The sequence below is a fragment of the Arvicola amphibius genome, chromosome 5 (genome assembly GCF_903992535.2).
Source record: "Arvicola amphibius chromosome 5, mArvAmp1.2, whole genome shotgun sequence".
NCBI lineage: Eukaryota > Metazoa > Chordata > Mammalia > Rodentia > Cricetidae > Arvicola > Arvicola amphibius.
The window spans coordinates 22,894,692-22,910,385 of NC_052051.1; the positions used below are offsets into that span (position 1 = coordinate 22,894,692).

A 15,694-nucleotide genomic window follows, 5' to 3' on the forward strand; every position below is an offset into this window, starting at 1 on the left:
CCCAGAGTAGCACCCAGGGGTAGGGGAGGCGGCTTGGGGGCCAAGTCCTGGCTGTCAGGGCTGGAGTAGTTTTTTGCGTGCATGCACAAGAGGTGGTTGCTTAGAAATGGGGGTTGCGAACGCGAGTATCAGAGTGGGGGACTGACGCGGGAATCAATCTGGAAAGGTCCTGGCGCTGAATGGCCAGTCTTTATGACTCCCGAGGGTCTCAGGACCTATGAGCCCCGAGGAGCCTCTCGTCCCGTTGGAGGCAGCAACAGGAAAAGGGAAGAGCTTGACGAGGAAAGAAAAGGTGGCCGAGGTTGGATGTAGGAGCTGGAAGGCAAAAGGTACAGAGCTTGGAACTGGTTAGGAACGGAGAGCACCTCCATCAACTCAAGGAGTTGTCTTTAAAAGGAGGGACCCGGCTGTTTGGGGGCGGTGACCCAAAGTGTGTTTCCTGGAAGGGGACAGCCGCTACTTAAAGAGCAGGGTCACCTGGGGAGGTCATCCGAAAGGTCTTGTTGAAGCTAGTTAAATAGTGAAGAACGAATATGTATTGACTGTGGTAGCTCTAGAGATCATGTCATGGTTTTATATCAAGTAGTGATTTTAGCCTGAAACCTAGAAAGGTAGTTGATTTCCCAAGATAGTACGTTGATGAAAGGAGCTCCTGAATATGGCCTACTGCTTCCTCATTCGACACTTTGCCTTACAGGCACTTGCTAAGTCAAATGGCACCATATATTAGGGAGTCATTAATTTTTATTTGAACAAGTTGGTCAGTACAAAGGCTGCGTGGGATACAAAAAAGTACAGATAATCAGTTATTGGATATTCCCAAGCTCGCCATTGGTACAAAAAAAAAACATCAAGAAAGAACCTTTTTCTAGAGTTTAAAAAGATGCTCCCCTTCTTCTAGATGTTTAGTGCACAGCGAAAGTACACAAAAAGCCTAAAGGGATAAAAGAACGATGAATAGAGACCTAGGGTCCTTTTCACTTTAATTGAAGTTTTGTTATAATAGGGAATTCAGAGTTCAAATGGATACAAGATAAATCAGCCAGTGATACACAGTTGACTTATGTCCTGGAGTTTTGCATCTACAGCTTCAACCAATCTCTGATTGGAAACATTCATTTAAAAACATTGGATCTGTGCTAAACATACAGGTTTTTTTCTTGTTGCTATTATTCTTGTTATTCTCTAATCAGCTTAAAAACTGTTTATATGACATTTACATTTTATTGGGTATTACAGGTATAGGGGATATGCAAATACCATATCACTTTATATAATGATTTTAATATCCTAGGAGGTCCTAGAATCCATTGACAATATAAGACCCCACATAATTAAAAACAAAACAAACCTTAGAAGCCAGGCTCACATCTATAATCTCCATGCATAGGAGGCTGAGGCAGGAGAGCTTTAAGTTTGAAGCTGGACTGGGCTATAGAGTAAAGGCCCAGACTCAGGAGAAGAAAACAGACTTTCAGGGGTTGACATTGTACTTAAATGGTAGAGTAGACACTCTAGCATACAATATAAGATCCTTGACTTTATCCCCAGCTCAAAAGGGGTAGGGAGAGACTTTTAATCAAAAGAATTTGTAAGGATTTTCAACACCACATGTATATTCAGTAAAAATTTTTGAGTCTTTCTAATACAGAGAGGTAAGATCTTATGTGTGCCATGGTTCTTGTAGCATGGATCTCTCAAAGTAATATTTTTAATTGTATAAAATAAACTACATTGATTACAAATAAAACCAGTTACATTAAAATGGCATAAAATTATTTATGCTGATGTATCTTGTGCACATACCGTTTTGGGAATGTGGTAGGGATCAAATTCTGGGCCTTCTCAATCTAGGTAAGCACTGTAATACTGAACTATCTCCCTTGCACCCTGTGTGTGGGTGTGGTATGTGTGTGTGTATGTAGTGTGTGGTGTGTGTGTGGAGTATGTGTATATGCATGTGGAGACCAAAGAGGCTGACTTTGGGTGTCTTCCTTGATTGTTTTTCTATCTTATGATTTTTTTACCTTGACATTTTATTCTCTGTTCTTTAGTTATTTGTGTATGTGTGTGGATTTCTGAGGACAATTTGTGGGGATCACTCCCTTTTTCCACTTACGTGGGTCTGCCAGATTGAACTCAGGTCATCTGGCTTGACAGCTAGTACCTTTACCTGCTGAGCCATTTTACAGTCCCAGCCATTTTATTTTTTGAGACAGGGCCTCTCACTAAACCTGGAACTTAGTGATTCAGCTAGGCTGATTAGCCAAGGGGCTTCAGAGATCTGCTATTCTTCACCCTCCAGCGGTGGAGTTACAGATGTGCTCTATAGGACTAGAGTTGCAGACTTAGATCCTTATGCCCTTGTGGGATAAGCACTTTACCTACTGAGCTGTCTTCTGGTATACTCTGATACCAGCACGTTAAAAAATAAGATCTAGTCATGGATCTGATAACTTTAATGTCAAAGACATGTAACTTGAATAAGGCTGTGCACAGTATGTGCAAGTATGGTCAGAGACAAGATGAGAAAGGGTGTTAAAGACTTGACTGGGGAGTTTAGCTTGAATCCTCAGGTGAGGAGGAGACAAGACTTTTGAGAGGAGTAGTATAAGATTTAATTTTTAAAAGATGAATGGATGTTCTTTGTGTGTATGGGTGTGCACATTTGTGCTCATACATGTAGAACCCAGAGTTTAATCTCCATTGTCATTTCCTAGGCACTGTTTAACTTGGCATTACATCCGTGTCTATCTGTCTGTCTGTCTGTCTGTCTGTCTATTAGTCAATCTATCATCCATCTGTCTACCCGTCTATTCATCTATCAGCTGGGCCACTTGATGGCCTGAAATTTGTCAAGTGGGGTTGGCTAGTTGCTTAGCAAACCCCAGGATTCTGCCTAGCTGCCTTTTCAGCACTGGAATTGCAAGCATGTGCCACTATACCTGTTGTATTGTTATTATTGTTTGTTTGTTTTAATTGGTTCCTGGGGTGGAACTTAGGTCCTCATGCCTGGAAGACAAGAACTTAAAGGACTGAGCTAACTTTTCAGCACAATGGGGATGTTCTTTTGAGATATGGGCGATAGACTGAAGAGAAAGGAAAGAAATAATAAGGTCCTAAATTAAGGTCTGGAGAGTGGACATTGAGCAGAGTTGGACATTCCAGGTGTTGATAACTGATACTGTGAATGATAAGGGAGCTTTTTAAAACTCTGGCTTAGATGATGGTTATCAAAAACTTTTTTTTCAGTGAAATAAAGATAAATGGGAAATTGTCACAGATAATAAGTTAGAGGGTGGTGGTGGTGGTGTTTTTTTTTTTTTTTAACCATTCCAAAGCTGTTAAGTGTAGTATGGTTATGTACTATATACTATATACTGTGTGTGTGTGTAAGTTATATGTGTGTGTGTAGTATACCTTAGAAAAATTAGAGGTGTCAGATGACATAAAAAGTAGAATAAGATGCAGAAAGTGTTCCTAGAGTATACGAATTATAGCTTCCTACATTAAAATTCACCAAACTAGCTCATAGGTCAATTTTGTCAACCACTTGTTTTTGTAAAGAATGTTTCATTGGAGTACAACCATACGTATTTACATAACATCTATGGCTGTAGTGTTTCCAGTGACAGAGACTTCATATCCGTTCACAAAGCTGAAAATATCCTTTTACAAATGTTTGCAAACACTTGATCTACTTTTGATGTGTTAGATGTTCAACCTTTACTTTGCTATCCACTTTCTATACTGTGGAGAATTACATCTTGCTTCTACTCTTCTGGCTGGATTCCCTTCCTGCTCTGTATGCCTACAACATGACATAGACCCCTGGGTATACTTATTATTCAGTGGCAGCAAATTGATTGTTCTGGGGTTTGCTGAGTGGGTTAACTGTGGTAGTGTTAGGTTTACACCCAGCTGAGGCTTGTTCTGTTAGATTGTATATTTTCATATTGTATTTTTTAAGTGTTCCTTTACATATTCTAATTATTAACCCTTGTATATATATACTACAGGTGTCATTTCCCAGTTTGTTATGTATTTTAAAACTCTGAAAGTTGAGAATTCATAGCTGAATGACAGAATTTGCCTGACATTCTCAGTGCCCTGGGCTTGATCCTTAGCATTGTTTAAAAAAAAAGTGGAAGGGTGCTGGACAGGTGGCTCAGTGGTCTAGAGCACTCATCCAGTGCCCTCTTCTGGTCTCCATGGACACTGGGTACATGTGGTACATATACATTTATTTACACATAAAATAAAAGTATTTAAATAAATAAAATGAATTCATTTAAGATTGCTGAAAGCTTGGAATATTACTATCAACTTTATCAATCTTCCCCCAAGATTTTTTAAGTTACTGTGTATATTATCGTCTGGAATCTCAACTGTTTTGCCCTTGATGTTTAGATCTCTGATCCACTTTTTGTGTGGGATGAGGCAAGGTGCAGTTTCTTTTTCTTTTTTTTTTTTTTTTAGATTTATTTATATGCCCGCATGCCAGAGGAGGGCACCAGATCTCAGTACAGATGGTTGTGAGCCACCATGTGGTTGCTGGGAATTGAACTCAGGACCTCTGGAAGAGCAGCCAGTGCTCTTAACCTCTGAGCCATCTCTCCAGCCCCCAGTTTCATTATTTTATCTGTATAATCAGTCATCTCAATAGCAAATATTGAATAGCACTTGCTTTCAAATTGTAAACTTTTCAGTGGAATCTGAGGTCCCAATTTCAGCTTTTCTGTTTACTAATTGTATGACCTGGAACAGATTTATGAGTTTTGTGCCTTAGCTTCCTCCTCTTTAAAATAGAGATAATAGTACTTAATTAGTAGAGTTGTTTAAAGGATAAAAATAATTCCTGTAACACATATAACAGTGCCTGGCATCTACAAAATGTTCAATAAATGTTAGCTGCTTTTTATTTTTACTGTTCATGTCTCATTCTCTAGCACCTGACACAGAGTAGGGACTCACCATAGTTAAATTGTCACATATATGTGTCTCTCAGGTTAATTCAATATGATTGAGAGCTAGGCAGAGATGATCGAAAGGAATTTCTTGGTAAAGTCTTTAAAATTTTACACAAACTTCTGAATTTCTGACTTGTCTTGAAAACTTGGAAGAGCTATCAACACCAAGCTCATATTCTTTCATAGAAAAGCTCAGTAAAACTTGTAGGCAGATGTATTTTCTAGTTCTTCATGCTCTGCAGTACTTTCGCTTCATTTTATGGTTCTATAAACATTTGATTTTCTGATTCTTTTTGGAATTTTGGATATTGTCTCTCTTAACCAAGAAAAAGCAAATGGGATGTGGTTGGAATGACTGAAGATAAATGTGGGTTTATGGGCAGGTTAAATACTAAAATATATTTAAAAGGCTGAGCTATACTTGAACACAGTGAATAAAACGAGATTTTAATTTATAAGATGAGGTGACTGACATTCAGTTCAGCTCCCTGGATTTTTAGGCATCTACTGTGCTTTGGGTACCGTGCTATTAGGGGTTACCACATTGGTGCTAGCCAGCTTTATGAAATATCAAAAGAGGTCTTTATACTTGTGATATGGAGCTGCTGTCTTAACAGTTCACAAGAGATAGGAAGCAGGAATTCATTCTTTGAACATTTTATTAAGAACTACCATGTATGCTGCAAACTGGCTAGAACTCTACACTGCAGAGTCTACAGGATACCAAGATGAATATAGCACAATTTGTGTGATGAGTATCTGTAATGTATTGTGGAACTGAGCCTTAAGAATTGTGAGAATCTTAATATGTGGAGATGATACACTGTTTTACAGACTGATAAATCATGAATGTAGTGCTTTATGCTTAAGGGATGGCAAGAGTCTAGTTTGGGGCTTGTGAGACAACTCAGCAGATAAAGGCACTTACCCAAGTTTGAGTGCCAGAACCCACCTTAAAGTAGGAGAGAACTGACTTAATAAAGTTGTCCTCTAACTTACACACACAGCAAATAAAAATAAAGAGTTCAGTTTATCTGGAAAACAGGATGTTACACTGGGTTTTTGGAGATAAGACTCGAACTGAAGATTGAATGGCAGCAACAGTGATAGGTAAAACTTAGATAGGGCTCATATTTTGCATGCTTACTATTTGCTAAATAGGTGGTGAGCATTTCACAAGTAATATTTATTTTCATAATAACTGAGTGAAGAAGCCTTCGGTTTTTAAAATTCCTTTTTATAGCCTAAGCAAGAAATATGGGTAACGATTGATAATAAATTTGCATTCAGGCAGTCTAGTTGCAAAACCTGTGTTCCTAGTTTGTGCATTTGTTAACAGACCATGGAAGGCTTTTTTGGTTGTGTTTGTTGTTGTTTTCTGTTTTAAGACAGCTTCTCTCTACGGAGCCCAGGTTAGTGTTGAATTTGAGATACTCCCTTCTCTCCAGAGTGCTGGGATTACAGGTTTATGCCACACACCTGGTTTTGGAAGACTTTGAATGTTCTATTTCTTCTTGTTCCAGATGGGAGAGTTTGGCTTGATTGACTAAACAGTAGGACTCTATCAAAACTTTTAGTGTTGTAATGAAAACTGTCAGGAAAAAGAAGCCCTTTTGTGAAGTACTGAATCAATATGGGAAGAAAGGGAAGTGATGGAGCTGGTTTATGCCCTTCCTGCTCATTAGATTGGGTGCTTCTTGTGGGCTGGGCCAGGGGTTGCTCCTACATTATCCCCATCCTTGCCATTGGCTCCAATGTCTACCTACTGTATAATCTAGCATATTTTATCTACTACTTTTAAATAGTTGATCTTTTCTACTTTAGTTTATTCTAAAAAATACATATGGAGGGTGCCTAGGAGTTAGTTCAACAAATATTTGCTGAGTTAATTGATAAACTTCTAGGCCCGGAGCAACGGCTCGCAAGGAAGAGTGTATATTGTTCTAAGTTCCAGAAGATCTGAACAGCCCTTTGAGCTACAGAGAGAGAGAGAGAGAGAGAGAGAGAGAGAGAGAGAGAGAGAGAGAGAGAGAGAGAGAGAGAGAGAGAGAGAGAGAGAGAGAATAACTAGTAAAATATTTAATAAATATCTACAGTCATAAATGGATAAATACATAAAGGGAATAAACTATTGGTAGAAGGAGTAATGGCAGCCTTATAGTTTGATATGATATATTTATATATAAACCAGAACATGTAATTGTGAGGGATTTTCTGTTCTGTATCATTAAGAATAATAGTGAACAGCTAATAATATTAACTTGTGTCCGTTAATAATACTAATGATCACCAACTTTGAAGGGCACTTACACTATAAATTGGTCTTTATGTTCTATATACATCAGTGTACAACTTTGGCATTCCCAGTATGCTCGCAGAGGCAACAAAGTTCTCATTAGCCATCTCTTTTACTAATACTAAACCTGTTGAATATTTATTTCACACTGTCCCATTTATTTACATTTTTTTAAAGATCAAACAAAGGTCTCACAGGAGGACATGGTGAGTTTGTGAATCAGATTACTATTTGGGAAATTATTCATTAGGTTAAGTCCCTACCTATATTATTAATTTTTAAAATTACATTTATTTATTAATTTTGTTGTGTGTGTGTTTGTGCACATGTGATCATGTTTTCTTGTACCACGTGGGTCTCAGGGATTGGACTTAAGTTGTTGGGTTTGGCAACAGTTGCCCTTGCCTGCTGAGCATCTCACCATCTCCTTTTCCATATTTATTTAATGATATATGAAGGTAACTCTGTTTTTTTCTATAAAATATAGACTTAAAGTATTTAAACAGTTGAAGAAATTCAAAAGTATCATTGTTACCCACCAAATGTCAACAAAACCGAGAAGATTTTTAGGTAGACTGCATTTTATTAAACTAAGAGAAAATCAAGCCTAGGTGCCATAGCTCATGCCTGTAACCATAATACTCAGGAGCCTGAGGCAGGAGGATTTCTATTTCCTATCAAACGTGACCTAGATAGTGAGAAGAGAGTAAGGAAAATTAAGTAGTTTCCAAATAATGTATTTTTAAACATCTTCTTCCATTGTGAACATTATCTAAGAGCAATATGTGTACATACCAATATTCTATGTATTGACATGGTAAACAGCTGTAAATCTAGGAATGTCCCTAAGAAATAGTGTCTTTGCCTGGAATGTAGCTCAGTGGAGAATGACTGTTGTGAGTGTTCAAGGGTCTGGCTTGGGTACCCAGCACCAAGTAAACAGTAGAAAAATTTTGTGTTGTGTTTAACTTGTCAGCATGTGTGGAGATGATGCATTCAAAACCATTCAGATGAAAATAAGTGTGTTGGGGGTTGGGAATGTGACTTCTAGTCAGTATATATTGAATGCATGCCAGGTGTTGAGAGCTGTCCACAGGGTATGAGTATATTTGGGCTTCAGTATCCGTGGAGGATTTATTTTGGACTCTCTTGGATACCAAAACTCATAGATTCTCAAATCCCCTATAGAAAATGCTGTCCAGTCAAATAGTGGTGGCTCATGGCTTTAATCCCAGCACTCGGGAGGCAGAGGCAGGCGGATCTTTGTGAGTTTGAGGCCAGTCTGGTCTACAGAACGAGTTCCAGGACAGGCTCCAAAACTACAGAGAAACCTTGTCTCAAAACAAAACACATCAAAAAAATGAAGAAAGAAAGAAAATGCTGTCCTATTTGTATTTAACCTCTGTATCCTGTATTTTTGGAATTACCTTCTCTAAATTATTTATACTACCTAATACAGTATGAAATTGAAAAAAATGAAATTTATGCTCTGGCAATGCTGAAGCTTGCATGGGAAGCCTGTATATGGCAGTTCTGTTGAACTTGTTCATATTGGGTTTCATGGTCTAAGTTGATGAGGATGACTGACCAGGTTTCTTCCTTTAATACAGCATGAATACTATATAATTATTTATATTGTATTGTTTAGAGAGAAAAAATAATTACAAATGTAATTTTCTAATTTTTAATGCAGTATCCTTAGGTACAGAGAGCCATCAATAGTTTCTGCTTTCCAGGAAAAGTTCTCTAGAAAGGTCCTGTGAACATAAAAGGAGAGAAAGAGAGTCACAGCACTTGGTAGACTAAGGCAGGAGAAGGAAGTACCACAAGTTTGGAGCTATTCTAGGCCATATAGTGAGTTCCATTTCAGCTGTACTACATCATAAGACCGTCTCTGGATACAAAGCAACACAGTGCTGTGGGAATTTGGAAAATAGATCACTTCTTGGAAAGTTAAGAGAAGGCTCTATGAAAAAGGTAGCATATTGGTTTTCCTGGGCTTCAATTACAGAGATGCTAGCTCAGTGACTTAAAATAGCTTAAGTTTATTCTCTTATAGTTTTGAAAGTCAAAACTTAGGCTAGACTCTAAACTTAGGGTGCCAACAAAGTTGTGGTTCCTCAGACTCTGGTAAACTCCTTCTTCCTTTCTGCTTTAGCCTCAGAATGCCATGATTAGAGACTTGTGCTATCATACACAGCTAACATCAGTTTTTGTGCTTCTTGTTTGCCACCACATCACGCTAGTCTCTTCCTTTGTAGTCATGTGGAGCTCTCCCAGTGTTTCTGTTTTCAGATGTCCTTCTCAGAAAGACAAGAATCATTGGATTAAGAGCCTCCTCTGATACCACCTCATCTTAACAAACTTCCTATTTCAGATTAAGTCCCTTTCTGAAAATATAAACAGATCGGACGACACAATTCATCTCTTAATAGGTAGCACTTGAGATGACACAGAGCTAGTAAATTAAATTTTACTAAATAGACCAGCAAGACAGCTCAGTAGATACTCAGTAGGTACTTGCTGCTTTCCGCAGAGTTGTCCTCTGACCTCCACGTTCACACCATGGCACGTATGTCCCACAAACATCATGAACACATATACACAATCAAAACCTTTACAAAACAAATGGATACAGATAAGATTGTGACAAGAGGGAGATGAGTCAAGGGGTGCCAGGCATAAGAAGGATAAAGTGTGGGTAATTAAATGGTGAGCTGTCTGCTTGCTGGTGTGTGGAGTTGTGGAGAAATGAAGCCAGAGCAGCTTGTTGGTGGCATGGGTACCATGTCTAGGACATTTCCATGTTGGTGGGTTTAATGGCTGGACAGTGCTTGGGGGCAGGATGTCACTGCAGAATTTTTAAATAGTGGGCAGTGATTCAAATTTCGGGTAACTGATTCAAATTTTAGGGACAGTTATCAGGAAACACCCTGAATTAAAACAAGAGGATCAGTGATTTAACACATCCATCATTTGTTCATGCCATTAATTCTTCATTTAGGACAGTTCAGAAGTAGCCCTTCTTATAAAGAGTAGCAGCCCAGAAAACCTTGAGGATTTTATGAAGCCTCTTCTCTTGGTCAGTCATCTGTGGGCACTAGGAAGTAGCTTTTCAGGGTCTCTAATCAAAAGCCTGTCTGTGAGTTTAGGCATTGATAACCATATTGGTTTCATTTACTTTCCTCTTTTTTAAAAAAATTTATTTATTTATTATGTATACAATATTCTGTCTGTGTATATGTCTGCAGGCCAGAAGAGGGCACCAGCCCCCATTACAGATGGTTGTGAGCCACCATGTGGTTGCTGGGAATTGAACTCAGGACCTTTAGAAGAGCAGGCAATGCTCTTAACCTCTGAGCCATCTCTCCAGCCCCCTGGTTTCATTTTCTTACAGATTTTTCTTCAAACTTCTCTTTGTTCTCCTTTACTTCTTGTTTCCATATTCTTTTTTTTTTTTTTTTTTTGGTTTTTCGAGACAGGGTTTCTCTGTGGCTTTGGAGCCTGTCCTGGAACTAGCTCTGTAGACCAGGTTTCCATATTCTTTAAAAGCTCTGACTGATGTGGGTTAGAGCGATGGCTTGGCAATTTGAGTTCTCTTGCTGCTCTTCCAGAAGACATAGATTCAGTTCCCAGCACCCATATAGCAGCTCACAACTGTTCATAACCTAGTTTCAGTTCCTCTTCTGCTTCCTTGGGCATCAGGCACACATGTTCTGCACATAAATAACATATAGGTAAAACACTCAAACACAAAAATTTTAAAAATATATCTGTCTAATGGAAACGTAAAAAAAACCCACTGTGCTATTCAAGGTAATGATAAGATCCCTGTGTGTTTGTGTGTGTGTGTGTGTCTTGTGCACACGCATGTATGCATACTTGTGTGTACTATGTGTGTGCTCATGGGTGTGAGTGTACATATAATACATGCAGGTGTATGTGCCCATGTGAAAGCCAGAGGTCAAACTGGGTATCATCTTTGATTGCTCTCCACTTTTACAACCACTACTACTGTTTTGAGGTAGGGTCTCTAACCTAATGTGAAACTCACAGATTGGCTAGACCAACTGGCCAGTGAACCCCAGGGAATCCTCTTCTTTCTGCCTCCTAGCACTGGGATTATAGGTATATTACTTTTCTGTTGTTATAATTTCACCATGACCAAGGCAGTTTATAAAAGGAAGCATTTAATTGAGCTTAGGGTTTCAGTGGGTTAGAGTCCGTGTTATCAGAGCAAAGGCATCACAGCAGGAAGAGCTGAGAGCTCACATCTTGAACCTGAAATAGGAGGCAAGTAAACAGCTCTAAATGGTGTCTTTTGAAACCTCAAAGCCTGCCCCCAGTGACATACTTCTTTCATCAAAGCCCTACCTCCTAATCCTAAAACAGCTCCCAACTGAGACTTACAAGAGACGATCTTGTTCAAACCATAATAGGTGTATGCTCATTTTCTTCTTCTTTTCTTTTTTTTTTATTTATTGAGCTCTGCATTTTTCTCTGCCCCCCTCCCTGCCTCTCCTCTCCTCCCTTCAATCCTCCCCAAGGTCCCCATGCTTTTAATTTACTCCTGAGATCTTGTCTTTTTATACTTTCTACTTCCCATGTAGATTATATCTATGTAAGTCTCTCTTAGTGTCCGCATTGTTGTCTAAGTTCTCTGGGGTTGTGGTTTGTAGGCTGGTTTTCTTTGCTTTATGAGTGAGTACATGTGATAATTGTCTCTCTGGGTCTGGGTTACCTCACTCAAAATAATGTTTTCTAGCTCCATCCATTTTCCTGCAAAATTCAAGCTGTCATTTTTTTCTGCTGTGTAGTACTCCATTGTATAAATGTACCACATTTTTCTTATCCATTCTTGGATCGAGGGGCATTTATGTTGTTTCCAGGTTCTGGCTATGACAAACAAAGCTGCTATGAACATAGTTGAGCACATGTCCTTGTGGCACGATTGAGCATCCTTTGGATATATACCCAAAAGTGGTATTATTGGGTCTTGAGGAAGGTTGTTTCCTAATTTTCTAAGAAATCGCCACACTGACATCCAAAGGGGTTGTACCAGCTTGCATTCCCACCAGCAATGCAGAAGTATTTCCTTTCCCCCACAACCTCTCCAGCATAAGTTGTCATCAGTGTTTTTGATCTTGGCCATTCTTACAGGTGTAAGATGGAATCTCAGAGTTGTTTTGATTTGCGTTTCTCCGATGATTAAGGATGTTGAACATTTCCTTAAGTGTCTTTCAGCCATTTTAGATTCCTCTGTTGAGAGTTCTCTGTTTAGGTCTGTCTGTACTCCATTTTTTATGTGGATTATGTGATCTTTTGGTGTCCAATTTCTTGAGTTCTTTGTATATTTTGAAGATCAGACCTCTGTCTGATGTGGGGTCAGTGAAGATCTTTTCCCATTCTGTAGGCTGTTGTTTTGTCTTGTTGACCATGTCCTTTGCTTTACAGAAGCTTTTCAGTTTCAGGAGGTCCCATTTATTAATTGTTTCTCTCAGTATCTGTGCTGCTGGGGTTCTATTTAGGAAGTGGTTCTCTGTGCCAATGTGTTCAAGTGTACTTCCCACTTTCTCTTCTATAAGGTTCAGTGTGGCTGGCTTTATGTTGAGGTCTTTGATGTATTTGGACTTGAGTTTTGTGCATGGTGATAGATGGGTCTATTTTCATTCTTCTACATGTTGATACCCAGTTATGCCAGCACCACTTGTTAAATATGCTTTCTTTTTTCCATTTGATATTTTTTGCTTCTTTATCAAATATCAGGTGTTTGAAGATGTGTGGATTGATATCTGGGTCTTCTATTTGGTTGCATTAGTCCTCCTGTCTGTTCTCATGCCAATACCAAGCTGTTTTCAGTACTGTAGCTCTGTAGTAGTGTTTGAAGTCAGGGATTTTGATGCCTCCAGATCATTTTTTTTCTTTTAAGTTCATGATTATTTTGTCTGCCTGGTGCCAATGCAGTTCGGAAGAAGGCTTTAATTAGATCACCTAGAACTGGAGTTACAGATGGTTGTGAGCCACCATGTGGGTGTTGGAAACTTAATCTGGATCCTCTGCAAGAGCAATAAGTGTTCTTTAATCAATAAGCTATCTCTCCATCGTGGATCCTCTGCAAGAACAATAAGTGTTCTTTAATCAATAAGCTGTCTCTCCATCCCTCTTGCCTAACTTTTTAACAAGAGTCCTAGAGATCCAAATTCAGTCCTTAAACTGGAGCCAAAAGCAGAAAGATGACTGAGTCATCTACCAGCTTTTTTCTCTTTCATGAAAGCTTGTTGTATTTGTCCACGATAGAACTGTATTCAAATTGTGAATACTCATTAAAATTATGGCCAATAATGGTTCTCAAGTGCTTTTCCTTTGTTGTGTCAAGGCAATTCTTGATTTTGTATTTAAGAACAATTATCCCCATGAAATTTTAAAAATTGTGTTTATTGCAAACACAGAATTGTTATCTTATTTGTACACGCTTTATAAGCTTAGTTCATACAGTTTTTTTTTATAGTCTTTACGTTTTGGGAATCTAACACAGCTTTCTGTATCATATATTTCTATTATTTGGTGACAGTGTTGATGCACTTTCAGTCATGTCTTTGTATCTGCCATTTTTAGTGGATACAAAATAGTAAAACTTGATTATTTGGTGTTTAAATGTTTTTTGGTTTGTTTTTTTTTATTTCTGTTTTTGCAATTTTCAATTGTACCTTAAGCCTTTTCCTATTTTTCTGCTAGACTATGTTCCCTAAAGTGATGTAAAATTAGAACAAAGGGTATTATTTTGGCTATAATGTCATATTATTTTTTAGAATGACTACCAATTCTGTTGCCACTAGCTACTAGTTAATACTGGATTTTAATATTTTTGTTTGTTTGTTGAGACAGGGTTTCTCTGTGTAGCTTTGGTGCTGTTCTGGAACTAGTTATTGTAGACCAGGCTGGCCTTAAACTCACAGAGATCTGCTGCCTCTGCCTCCCAAGTGATGGGATTAAAGATATGTGCCAGCACTACCCAGCTGTATATTATTTTCTTGTAGCATTATTGCAATGCATCACAGTTTTGTTGGGAGCTGGGTGATACTTTAAATACTTTATCATACAAATTTTCATACACATAATCCTCCTTCTGTCATAGTGCCTGTCATCTCTGTTTAACATGTTGCTATATTCTTAATGGGTTAAACTATATAAAAATAGAAACATCTTTCTGGACAGTGGTGGTGTACACCTTTAATCCAGCAGAGGCAAGCAGATCTGTGAGTTTGAGGCCAGCTTTGTCTACAGAATGAGCACCAGGATAGCCAAGGCTACACAGAGAAAACCGTATCTTAACAAACCAAAAATAAATAAAGACATCTTGATACCATACGGCAGCATGCATCTCTTACAAATACAGCATAATCAGTGTAGGCAGACTTTTCTGTCCCACCAGCCAGTTCCCAAATAACCACATGGAGACTTAATTATAAATGCTTGACTATTAGCTCAGGCTTGTTACTAGCTAACTCTTACATTTTAAAATCAGAGTAGATTCAATAATCTACCCTTTTATCCTATTATATCTATAATACCCAAAATTCACTGAATGATTAAAAACCACCCACCCACCTCTTGGGAATGTGGGCATTGTATTTTTAAATTTACTTCCTGCTGTCTGGGGGTGATGGTATCTTTAGGGGATCCTGAAAGAAAAATTTGAGTTAATTGTCAAGTCCTGGTAGAGGTTTTTTTCCAGTCTATGTATAATGGGAAAGTGCAGAGCTTGTCTCAAGTACTGACTAGGATAGTCTGTGAGGCTGGATCATCTCACCTAGCTACCTTGAAATTGTTCTGAGCAGTTTGTAAACCAATGCTGATCTTTAAGTGGTGCTATCAGCTGAATGGCATCATATGAATCAGGTAGAGTCGTTGTGGAGCTCCATCTTCTTCCTGGAGACTTCAGAGGTTACTGTAGGAAAATTTATTGTTCATTGTGGAAAACTTAAACATTATTCATATCAAAACAAAAAGTTTGAATTTCAGTAGCATATATTCAAAGAAAGGTACCATAGAGACAAAAATAGGTATGGGGAGAAGTAGAATTTTTGATAACCTTAGTCCTTAGATTTTTATTTTCCTTCTGTCCCACACCAGGTGGCTCCTGATATGAGACAGAAACTCTGAATTTTTCTTTGAACAACATGCTGGATTTAGGGAAGTATAGCCACCATCCAACTCCAAAGCCAGCTTTGATTTTTAAGTGAGTCGTGACTTTATGCTGAGAAGTAGGGAAATATGTATGTTTAGGTAGTGAGATTTTACCTTGCAGAGGATGTTGGTACCATAAGTTAGATTTCTCTACCCAAGCCTCAGTGTTATAGTTAAAGGATTCGTCATTGGTGCTTATTTGACTTTTAAGAGCCCAAGTATCTTTTACATTCTAAGTTAG

General features: G+C 38.4%; 1 protein-coding gene across 2 annotated transcripts in view; it reads left to right on the forward strand.

Annotated features, from left to right (window-relative positions):
• The window catches only part of Ncoa6 (nuclear receptor coactivator 6), an 84,685-nt gene continuing 68,991 nt past the window's right edge, over nt 1-15,694 (forward strand). For both annotated transcript variants that reach the window (XM_038329671.1, XM_038329673.1), the window contains exon 1: nt 1-329. The gene's annotated coding sequence lies outside the window, so the exon portion shown is untranslated. The remainder of the gene's footprint in view (nt 330-15,694) is intronic.